The sequence below is a fragment of the Podarcis pityusensis genome, assembly GCF_964106645.2.
Source record: "Podarcis pityusensis genome assembly, chromosome: 1".
NCBI lineage: Eukaryota > Metazoa > Chordata > Lepidosauria > Squamata > Lacertidae > Podarcis > Podarcis pityusensis.
The window spans coordinates 131337313-131348771 of record NC_138028.1 but is presented as its reverse complement, the minus strand read 5'-3'; the positions used below and the strand labels follow the sequence as shown (position 1 = coordinate 131348771).

At 46.4% G+C, this 11459-nt stretch overlaps 1 pseudogene across 1 annotated transcript; it reads right to left on the bottom strand.

The window, feature by feature from the left end:
• Nucleotides 1-7853: 7853 nt before the first annotated feature.
• Nucleotides 7854-10803, bottom strand: LOC308475565 (large ribosomal subunit protein eL32 pseudogene; annotated as a pseudogene). The gene is made up of 2 exons: nucleotides 10778-10803; nucleotides 7854-8311 (listed from the first exon to the last, which is right to left on the bottom strand). The product of its transcript is annotated as a large ribosomal subunit protein eL32 pseudogene (transcript).
• Between the last annotated feature and the right edge of the window lie 656 nt (nucleotides 10804-11459).

Sequence of the window (11459 nt, the reverse complement as noted above, 5' to 3'; positions counted from 1 at the left end):
TTGAAAAGGTTCCTGCCACCTGAACGAGCTCAAGGTCACCCAGTATGCTTCATGGCCGAGTGCAGATTATAATGCAACCCTCACCCAGTTCTGCACTCTAACCATTACCCCATACTGTCTACAAGCAGAATGGGGGTGTTACAAATTGGTACCTAAATTAATCACTAAAATCTTTGAATGTATGCTCTTTATTCTTGTTGACTAGAATAGGAAGAAAACTTGTTGTTTAGTTGTTTAGTCGTGTCCGACTCTTCGTGACCCCATGGACCAGAGCACGCCAGGCACTCCTGTCTTCCACTGCATCCCGCAGTTTGGTCAAACTCATGCTGGTAGCTTCGAGAACGCTGTCCAACCATCTTGTCCTCTGTCGTCCCCTTCTCCTTGTGCCCTCCATCTTTCCCAACATCAGGGTCTTTTCCAGGGAGTCTTCTCTTCTCATGAGGTGGCCCAAGTATTGGAGTCTCAGCTTCAGGATCTGTCCTTCCAGTGCGTACTCAGGGCTGATTTCCTTCCAAATGGATAGGTTTGATCTTCTTGCAGTCCATGGGACTCTCAAAAGTCTCCTCCAGCACCATAATTCAAAAGAAAAGGAAAAGAAAAGGAAGAAAACTACACTGTATCAATGCTTTGACATCCAGTGCACCTTTGATGAGACTTTGGGTTTGACATCTTTGTCACCAGCACTCAGCAGGGTTTACCAAATCTGCAACCATAGTTTTTTGTTTTTTTAAAAAAAGTAATTAAAAAGCAACAACTTCTAATTGCAAAGACGATGGGTAAAATGTAAAGGACCACTGGACGGTTAAGTCCAGCCAAAGGCAACTATGGGGTTGTGGCGCTCATCTCGCTTTCAGGATGACGGAGCCGGCATTTGTCCACAGACAGCTTTCCGGGTCATGTGGCCAGCAGGACTAAACTGCTACTGGCGCAACGGAAAACCATGACGGAAACCAGAGCGCACAGAAACACCGTTTACCTCCCTGCCGAAGCGGTACCTATTTATCTACTTGCACTGGTGTGCTTTTGAACTGCTTGGTTGGCAGGAGCTGGGATAGAGCAACAGGAGCTCATCCCGTTGCATGGATTCGAACTGCCTACCATATGATCAGCAAGCCCAAGAAGCTCAGTGGTTTATTGCAAGCACTGCCCAGTACGGAACCTGCTTTTCTGCTATATATGTCCTGCAGGCTCCCTTGCCATCATTACTGACCAGAGCGAGGGCCCCATCACGCAGAGTTCCCATCAACAGGGACTTCCAGCTATGCAGTCAAAAAGGAGAAGTATTGCTCAGGACGTGGGCATGAGGCTGCCCTTGTGATGAGTTACGAAAACACTGTGGAACAGGAAGTAATCTATGATTGTATGTTACATTAAAATCCTTTAAAAATATGTCACAGAATCATAGAGTTGGAAGGGACCCAGGGGTCATCCATTCCAACCCCCTGCAATGCAGGGATCTCACCTAAAGCATCCATGACAGATGGCCATCCAATCTCTGCTTAGAGACCTCCAAGGAAGGAGAGTCCACCATCTCTCTTAAGAGTCCATTCCACTGACAAACAGCTCTTGCTGTCAGAAAGTTTTTCCTGATGTTTAGCTGGAATCTCCTTTCTTGAAACTTGAAGTCGTTGCTTTGGGTCCTACCCTCCAGAGCAGGAGAAAACAAGCTTGCTCCATCCTCTATGTGACAGCCCTTAAGATATTTGAAAATGGCTGTCATATCTCCTCTCGGTCCCCTCTTTTCCAGGCTAAACATCTGCATTAATAGGGAACTTCTCAACCACTGAGTGTGGTCAATGGCCATGTGAACATCCACTGGACTCATTTTGAGGTTGTATTATTATTATTATTATTATTATTATTATTATTATTAATTTGTATACCAACCTTCATCCAAAGATCCCAGGCGGTTCACAACAGAAAAATACAAAATCCGGCAAAAACAAGCCAGTATCCCCCTTCCCTTTGTATAAAACTCCTTTTAAAAAGTATGGGCCCTGGGAATGATCTGGGTGGGATGAAGATGGACAGACAGAGGAAGCTGTGGTTGAGTGAAGACCTATCAGGTGGTTGAATGAATGATACCTAAACTGTTTGCGCTCCATGCTCCTTAATGCAGGGAATACCGAAATGCAAGCACAAAGCAGTACAGGCACAGAAACAAAGCCGGTAGCTGCAAAGATTCTTTTTTTTAAAAACACACACACACCATATTCACTTTTATAAATAGCCTTTCATTTTCTGCAGCAGTTCCTGCTACTGTTCTTAGAAGGAACAGGCTGCCTTTGATTTAGCTGCGCTCCTTGCTGCATTTCACGTCTCACTGTCTCTTCGCAGCATTCCAGGAGGCCACCCTCCTCATTTCAGAGTCCAGGGGCAGAGAACTAAGTGCCAGAAGGTCTGCGCAGTATTTTATTTTATATTTATTTTTCTGCCAGCAGCTCTGTTATAAACACTGCCATAAAAAACAGATCCCTAAACCAAATTATCAGAGGGATATTTCATCTCCCTCCTGTCTGAAACTTAGCAAATAAATTATCGGGCCAGAAGTGATTCCCCCCCTACTCCCCCCATCTTTCTTCTCCTCCATCCCCTCCCCCCTGATTTTTAAAAAAGTGTGATTTGCAGTGTTTTGACTCTCCATTTGATGGGCCCTGGCAATAAAATCTACATATATTTCAACGACCTTCTCTCCACCCCCCCCACCTCGTTCCAATTTTGCTATGTTTTCATTTGCGACCTCTCATCTCCCCAATATTTGCACACATTTTGGAATATATTCCCATCCTACCACACTCAGATAATGCATGGCCGTTAGTAGAAATTAACTCCATTCATGTTACTAGAAGAGACTGTGAAACACTTTCCCCAGTTTCAGGGCACAAGGCTCTCAGCTTCTTCCACCAGTAAGGGCCATTGGATTTGGATTTGGATTTGATATCCCGCTTTATCACTACCCTAAGGAGTTTCAAAGCGGCTAACTCCTTTTCCCTTCCTCCCCCACAACAAACACTCTGTGAGGTGAGTGAAGCAGAGAGACTTCAGAGAAGTGTGACTAGCCCAAGGTCACCCAGCAGCTGCATGTGGAGGAGCGGAGATGCGAACCCGGTTCACCAGATTACGAGTCTACCACTCTTAACCACTACACCACATTGGCTGCATTGCCTAAGCATTGCAGGGGGAAAAACAAGAATAATTCCCTGATCTGAAATGCCACCCCTGCTTGTTATCTCTGGGGGAAGGTAGGATGCTAAGTGACATCTTCACTTTCACAGTTACTCAGATAATACATTTAAGGATTTCTTGATCCATCTTGTTTGGAGGCAATTTCTCAGCATTAAACACAATGTCACAAACTAAGTGTGAAAAGAGGGGAAGAAAGCATTGGGTCCCCGGAGGGAGCAGTTCAAATCCAAGAAAACACCGAAGAAGCTATAGATATTTATGCTTGAAAACAGAAAGGGTCATCACACACACATACACTGAAATACGTTACAAACAAATGTGCTTGTTTTGCAGTACGCTAACAGGAGGTCTGTTGTATGCTTCTGAACAAAACAAATTAGCTACTCCTGTGGGATGCCATACCAAAGTTGGCCAAATCAATGTTGAAACACTAACCTCCAGATCCATATTGCTTTGCAAGCCAAGGGGGAAACTGTCACATTCGAATCTTGAAATGGTGTGTGTGTTTTCTGAAAATTGTTGTGTCTCCGTCCATGTGTGTCTGTGTGTGAACTTAACCCATAGTTTAGTTTGGACTGTGCACCTGAAATATACTTGGAGTCCTGTAGTGATTTCATGCTCTTTATTGCAGCTTCTAAAACAGTGATTGAATTGCGCCCCCAAACCTCAGGCTTTTATATACATTATCTACACAATGAGTCCCGTCTGATTGGCTGATTCAGCTTCCCTCCTGGAGTCTGATTGGTCTTTTCCTGCAGGCCAGTCAGTTGTTGCATTCTACAATCCTATCAGCCTAATAGGCTGATTAACTTCCTCCTGGAGCCTGATTGGTCTTTTCCTGCAAGCCAATCAGTTGTTGCATTCTAGGATCCTACTTGCCTATTGCTCTAGGATCCAAGCTTAGTAGATAACAGCACCCATTCCTTATTTGTTAAGTGTTGAATGGGGTCATAACGCACTAAAAGAGCTTTATGCAAAATACCTGGTTTTCATCAGATAATTTTTTTTGTGGATATCAAAAGGTACAGGCCCCAAGTCACTGAGGCATGGAATATGAGGTAGCCCAAATATTATTCTGCAGGGCAGGGGCATATCAACTTTCTTACTGAGACTGCTCCTTCAGCAGTTTTGAATGTTTGCAGCTACAGTGGTACCTCGAGTTACAAATGCTTCAGGTTACAAACTCCGCTAACCTGGAAGTAGTACCTCGGGTTACGCATTTTGCCCCAGGATGAGAGTGGAAATTGCAAACCAGCAGCACAGCGGCAGCAGGAGGCCCCATTAGCGAAAGCGCACCTCAGGTTAAGAATGTTTTCGGGTTAAGAACGGACATCCAGAACGAATTAAGTTTGTAACCCGAGGTACCACTGTATAAGAAACCGGGAACAAATGATACATTAAGGACCGCCTCTTTTCGTATGAACCTACCCGGATGCTGAGATCATCTTCCAAGGGCCTCTTTCGTGTGTCTCCTCCTCGAGAGGTCCGGTGGATGGCAACATGAGAACGGGGCCTTCTCTGCAGTGCCTCCTCGCCTGTGGAATGCTCTCCCCAGAGAAGTTTGCCTGGCGCCTTCATTATACACCTTTAGGCGCCAGGCAAAAACGTTCCTTTTTAACCAGGCCATTGGTTGATCTTAAGGGAAGCGGGTGGCACTGTGGGTTAAACCACAGAGCCTAGGACATGCTGATCAGAAGGTCGGCGGTTCGAATCCCCACGACGGGGTGAGCTCCCATTGCTCAGTCCCTGCTCCTGCCAACCTAGCAGTTTGAAAGCAAGTCAAAGTGCAAGTAGATAAATAGGTAAACGGTGTTTCCGTGCGCTGCTCTGGTTCGCCAGAAGCGGCTTAGTCATGCTGGCCACAAGACCCGGAAGCTGTATGCCGGCTCCCTCGGCCAATAAAGCGAGATGAGCGCCACAACCCCAGAGTCGTTCACAACTGGACCTAACGGTCAGTGGCCCCTTTACCTTTACCTTTTTGGTTGATCTTATTGGCATCCAACACTTTTGGTTTGATTTTATACGTTATGGTCTTGTTGTGAACCGCCCTGAGACCTCCAGGTATAGTGCGGTGTGTAAGTTGAATAAAATAAAAAAAAAAATGGCCAAGATTAGCCTCATGAGCCACGATCTGTGGTGAGAGAAAGTGACAAGTAAGTGCCATCACAAGCCTTTGAATACAACTGAGGGAAATAAACGTAGCCACGCTGCGTCATTGCAAAGGTGTATCCAGCCCAACAGATACTTCTCGGGAGCTTGCAAGCAAAGCGTGAAAGCTTCTTCTTTTCATCTGTTTCAGAATCTGGCATTTAGATGCCTACTGCCACCACTTCACCATTGCTAGCAGTATGGTCAAGAGGCCATGATTAAGGTCCAGATCTCCTTTAAAGTCATCCAAGTTGGTGACCAGGGGTGCCGCTGCCAACTTGAATAAAATATTGGGAGGGCCCAGGTAAACCTGCCTGGCATAATCGATCACATGACATGGTACACTCACACCATTGGAATGGCAATGCCTATCAACTTGGGGGCCCCCTCAAATATATTATTGGGGGGCAGGCAAAGGGACTTTGGCCTCTAGAAGTTGGCTCCTACGTTGATTACCGTCACTGAACCTAGCGGCAGCAAATGCCATGGTTTAACTATGTGCCTATGGGATGTGGGTGGCGCTGTGGGTTAAACCACAGAGCCTAGGACTTGTCGATCAGAAGGTTGGCAGTTCGAATCCCCGCGACGGGGTGAGCTCCCGTTGCTCGGTCCCTGCTCCTACCCGCCCAGCAGTTCGAAAGCACGTCAAAGTGCAAGTAGATAAATAGGTACCGCTCCGGTGGGAAGGTGAACGGCGTTTCTGTGCGCTGCTCTGGTTTGCCAGAAGCGGCTTAGTCATGCTGGCCACATGACCCGGAAGCTGCACGCCGGCTCCCTCGGCCAATAAAGTGAGATGAGCGCCACAACCCTAGAGTCAGCCACGACTGGACCTAATGGTCAGGGGTCCCTTTACCTTTACCTATGTGCCTATTCTGCATCTTTCCAAACCGGGTGAACATGCAGGTTCTATGGATGACCCCAGGCTCTAGAGAAAGAAACGAGAGAGAAAGAGAAACTCCTCTCTAGCCCCCCCCCCCCAGCCTTACTCACCATTTTTCTGTACTAAAAAAGTCCCTTGACTCACAGGGGAATTCTAGTCCCATGGTTGGTTCCGGTTGCCCTTTTCTGAAACTTTTCCAGCTCTACAATAACCTTTTTGGAGCTGTGATGATCTCAGCTGAAAACAGCATTTCAACACTGGTCTGAGCATAGGTTTGTATAACAGCAGGGTTTTCCCCACCCCCGGTTCCTTTCTGAATGATTTCTCACATGCAATGCACGTTTTTCTCAGCTGCCACGCACTGGGCAGACATTTCACTATCCACCACAACTCCAATATCTCTTTCCTGGTCAGCCACCACCCAGTTCAGAACTGGTGCATATGGGATGCTAGATTATTTATTTATTTCCACCACAGCTGCATCACCTTATTCTTGTTTACATTGACATACCCTCCAACATTTCCTCTGATGAAAATAGGGACCTCCTATTCCATACCTTTCAACATTTCTCTGATGAAAACAGGAAAATCACATTCTGGGTAGAATAAGAGAACAAGAAGGACATACATTTAAAGAAGATTGGAAAATGTTTATTGAATATAGGGAAATAATTGTGTACAGTTGAAAACGCTGGCAGCATTAAGATAAATTCAACAGTGCGAAGAAGTTTTGATGGATGCAATAATGCAATAATGAATGGTATAGGGGTTTTTTTGGTAAAATATGCAGGGATTTATGTTATGTAGAATGAACCATGGGAACAGAAGAAGGGAAGCCACTGATATCTTAAGGATGTAAAATCTTAAACTGTAAAACAGAAAATTCAATAAAAATTATAATCACATTGATTTCTGATCAAATCAGAACCCGGAATGGCTTCTGTAAATCCAGGACCATCCCTGGAAAATAGGGACACGTAGAGGGTTTGCACTGAGTCACATTTACCATTTTAATACCTATCCCACCCACCCCAATCCCGTGCCACCCAATCGAGACAGATCGTTTTTGGAGCTCCTCTAATCCAGTTCAGTTATAGAGTATACCACATTTCCAGCAGAGTGGTGCTCAAAATGGTTTGCCAAAAATGACACTCTAAAATGCAATGATACAACAACCGTGATATGTAATTCAGTTTAGTATTTTAGTTTCACTGCAGTTCAACAATTAACAAGCCATTTAAAATATATAAAAGAAAATTAAGTGAGCATGAAGCTTACCAACAGGCCAATTAATATCCCCAAGGAACCCTAAAGCTAGTGACAGTATTAACTAGCAACTCCATACCCTCGAACATTTTTCCGATGAAAATAAGGAGATCCTATTCCATAATCACCACCATCATAACTGTATTATTTATACCCCGCCCATCAGATTGGGTTGCCCCACCACTCTGGGTGGCTTCCACCATATATAAAAGCATGATAAAACTTTAAACAACTTCCCTATACAGGGCTGCCTTCAGATGTCTTCTAAAGGTTTTAAAGTTCCTTATCTCCTTGGCCCAGGGGTTGCATGACTCTATGCATTTCTCTGATGAAAATAGAAATGTCCTAAGGAAAAGCGGGACATTGTTGTTGTTTTTACTTTTTATTAAATACAGTTGTACAAGAGCAACTATTTATTCATTTTCCTCACCGCGCAGTCTGGCATTTGGATTGGTGACTTTGATAGCAAGCTGAGCTGCTCTTTCCACAATTACCTTCCGATTCTTGGATGAAACATTGTGAGCAATCTCTTCACAATAGGACTTGTTCCTCATCATCAGTCCCTCCAGCTCTTTGACGTTGTGGACAAGGAACTTTCTGAATCCTGAAGGCAACATGTGCCTTGTCTTCTTACTGCTACCATACCCAATGCTGGGCATCAAGATTTGGCCCTTGAACCTTCTGCGGACTCTGTTGTCAATACCTCTGGGCTTCCGCCAGTTACGCTTAATTTTGACATAGCGATCAGATTGATGGCGGATGAACTTCTTGGTCCTCTTCTTGACGATCTTAGGCTTGATGAGGGGTCTGAGTGTTAAGTTGTGGGTGAACCTATCTGACGACACAGCGATTCTTCAAACAGCTCTTGTTTATTCACAAACCCAGAAAAGAACTGGACTGAAGGGTTCAGCCAACCTGCTTATATAGAGCTCCACTACAAGGCAACAGTAACAACTTTCTGTAACTATCCAATCACTGAACGCCACTGAACGTTATTTACATATGTGGACCTGAGTGAAAACTATCTACAGTATCCCCCTGCTGGCCGAGGGTGAGAACTTCAGTACATAACACTGAGGACTGGCATAGTGTCTGCTGGAGAATGGCGGCACCCGCGCAGGGAGGGAGCGCGGAGAGAAAGAGCCAAAAAGTGGGACATTCTGAGATCAAATCAGAAACCAGGACAGCTTCTGTAAATCTGGGTCTGTGCTTGGCATAGCTGTCAAGTGTCCCTTATTTGAAGGGACAGTCCCTTATTCCAGCGCCATGTCCCGCTGCTGTCCCTTATTGATGGATGTCCCTTAAATTTCAAAGGAAGCAGCTCCTCTTCCCCCCCCCCCTGCCAGCCAGGGAGGAGGGAGGCTCCAACTGTGTTGCTTGGCTGTGTTGCTCACCCAATAAGAAGTCTAAGAACAACTGGGGGTGGAGCTTGCATGCCCTGTGTGTGGCTAGTTAATGCAAGCTGAGGGGTTTTTTGAATGCTGGATGCCATTTTGTTGCACGTGCTGCTGCAAACTTTGCAGTGCAAAGCCAGGCTGGGGAGCCATCTTAAGTTGAGGCTGCATAGGCCTTGTGGTGCATGTGATTCAGATTCTATTCAGTTGAACCTCTGGTTACAAAGTTGGTTGGACAGTATTCTCGAAGCTACCAGCATGAGTTTGACCAGACTGCAGGAGGACAGGAAGACTGGAGTGCCTGGAACAGGTGAGGCTGCAGGTCCCTTATTTTGGCTGCTGGTCCCTTATTTTCAAATCTGTAAGTTGACAGCTATGGTCCTTGGAGGGTTTGCAACTTTCTCCCCCAGCCCCATGACACTTTTATACGATGAGCTCAGAATGTCAGAAACCTCCCTTACAGTTATTTGGGCAGCTCTGTCTTTCCAAAGGCTCCTGAGGGCATGGCTGGTGAAAACAGCCATCCCAGGAATGAAAAACACAGCCTCTTTCCCCTCCCTCTCTTCCCTCACCCACCTGCCGAAGTGGGTTGAGCAGCGCCTGCTGTGGAGCCTAGTGGTGGGCAACTGGCCGAGTGGCCACTTAGCCGTGGATTGAAAGCTAATCACTATCACTACCCGGTGCCTGGGAAGCCCCATCGCCCCACCGCAGAAATGTTTCATGAATCAGCTTGAAAGGAAAACTAAGATGAAACACTTTGCTTCTGCCAGCCTAAGGGGAATCAGGAGGTTGCTCTTTCAAATTACGTTTAGAGGAAAGAGCTCAATTCAGACCCCAATTTAAACACCTCTGAGGGTTAGGAAAGCTTTAGTATGCAGTCGGTCTTCAATATAATACATTAACCATCCTATTAGCTCGTCTTGGGGAGGGGCCATGGTTCAGTGGTAGAGTGCAGGCATGTACCGCATACAGAAAGGCCCGGCTTTACTTCCAGTTAAACGGCTCTCAGGAGGCAGAGGCTCCTATGTCAGCCGGAGATCTTGGAGGGTCCCTGCCACTGCAGGTAGAGCAAAATGGTCTCACTCAACTGTTACCACTGGTTTCCGGAAGGGTAGCTGTGTTAGCCCCCAGCAGTCTGTTGGCACTGTAAAGACTGGCACTTGTTGCGGCATGCACTTTTTGTGTGAACTTTATAAGATGCATGAAGGGTTAGCCTGAGTTACAAGGGGCGTGGAGAGGGGATTGGGAAGGAAGGAAAGGAAATGCAGAAAAGCACAAAGAGTGTAGTGTTGCCATATGTCCGGAATTTCCTGGACATAGTCAGGGTTGGGTCGTCAGAAACAGTGTCCGGGTGGAGATCGCTGAAATGTTCAGGAAAGTCCAGACGAATCGCAATAGATTTTGGCGAATTTCCTTAAAAATAGCTCAAAGTTTTCTTTTTTGAGATTTTTGAGCTCAACTACTGTGCCAAAAAGGGACGCGGGTGGCACTGTGGGTTAAACCACGGAGCCTAGGACTTGCCAATCAGAAGGTCGGTGGTTCGAATCCCCATGACAGGTTGAGCTCCTGTTGCTCGGTCCCTGCTCCTGCCAACCTAGCAGCTTGAAAGCACGTCAAAGTCCAAGTAGATAAATAGGTACCACTCCAGTGGGAAGGTAAACGGCGTTTCCGTGCACTGCTCTGGTTCGCCAGAAACGGCTTAGTCATGCTGGCCACATGACCCGGAAGCTGTACGCCTACTCCGTCAGCCAATAAAGCGAGATGAGCGCCACAACCCCAGAGTCGGCCACAACTGGACCTAATGGTCAGTGGCCCCTTTACCTTTACTTTACTGTGCCAAGAAAAAAGAAGTCCAACAACTTTTGCATCCGGATAGCAACCCTAAGATATGGCACCCACTCACTCCACCTGTGTTGATAATGCAGACATTCTGGCATTGGTAAACCAATTAACACTTGTAGGGTAAGATTCAACTTATGGGTACCGCTAGCAGAAGCCAGTGCAGGGGCTCCAGCTAGTGCAACAAAGGGTTCCCCTCTCTTCTCCTTCTGCACCCCATGTCCCCCCTCTGTTGGCTCTGGGGCGGCACAGAACAGTGTGTGTTAGGACGAGAGCTGGCCATGACGATGTTCACCTCCTGTGGAGTCACGCCCCTGATCTGAAGATACATGTTCTCTCCCCAAAGCTGAAGCAATTGCAGATGACTAAGAAGTGGTGGAGCTTGGCAGCTAAATATGCGGGCAGCGCAATCAGGGATGATATTCTGGGTGGCCTACAGTTCACCTTTGTGGGGAATGGTGGGACAAAGGGCCTCAAAATTCAAAATAACCAGGATGGTGTTTTCTGGGAGGTTGTCAGTGGAGTGGAGTTTCCTCAGAAAGTCAGTGGAATCCCATAAGTAACTTGGGAGTACCTGTGGCATATGATCTGACGATGGAGGACACTCTAGGCGACTTGAGGGGCCTCTTTGGAGCTCCCCGACTGCTTGGACAAAATGTCCTCTCTTTCACAATTCGCCATCATCATATGACAGGAAGGAAAAAGTCCTGGTAGCAGCAGGAACATTAGGGCTCAGTTGCCAATGA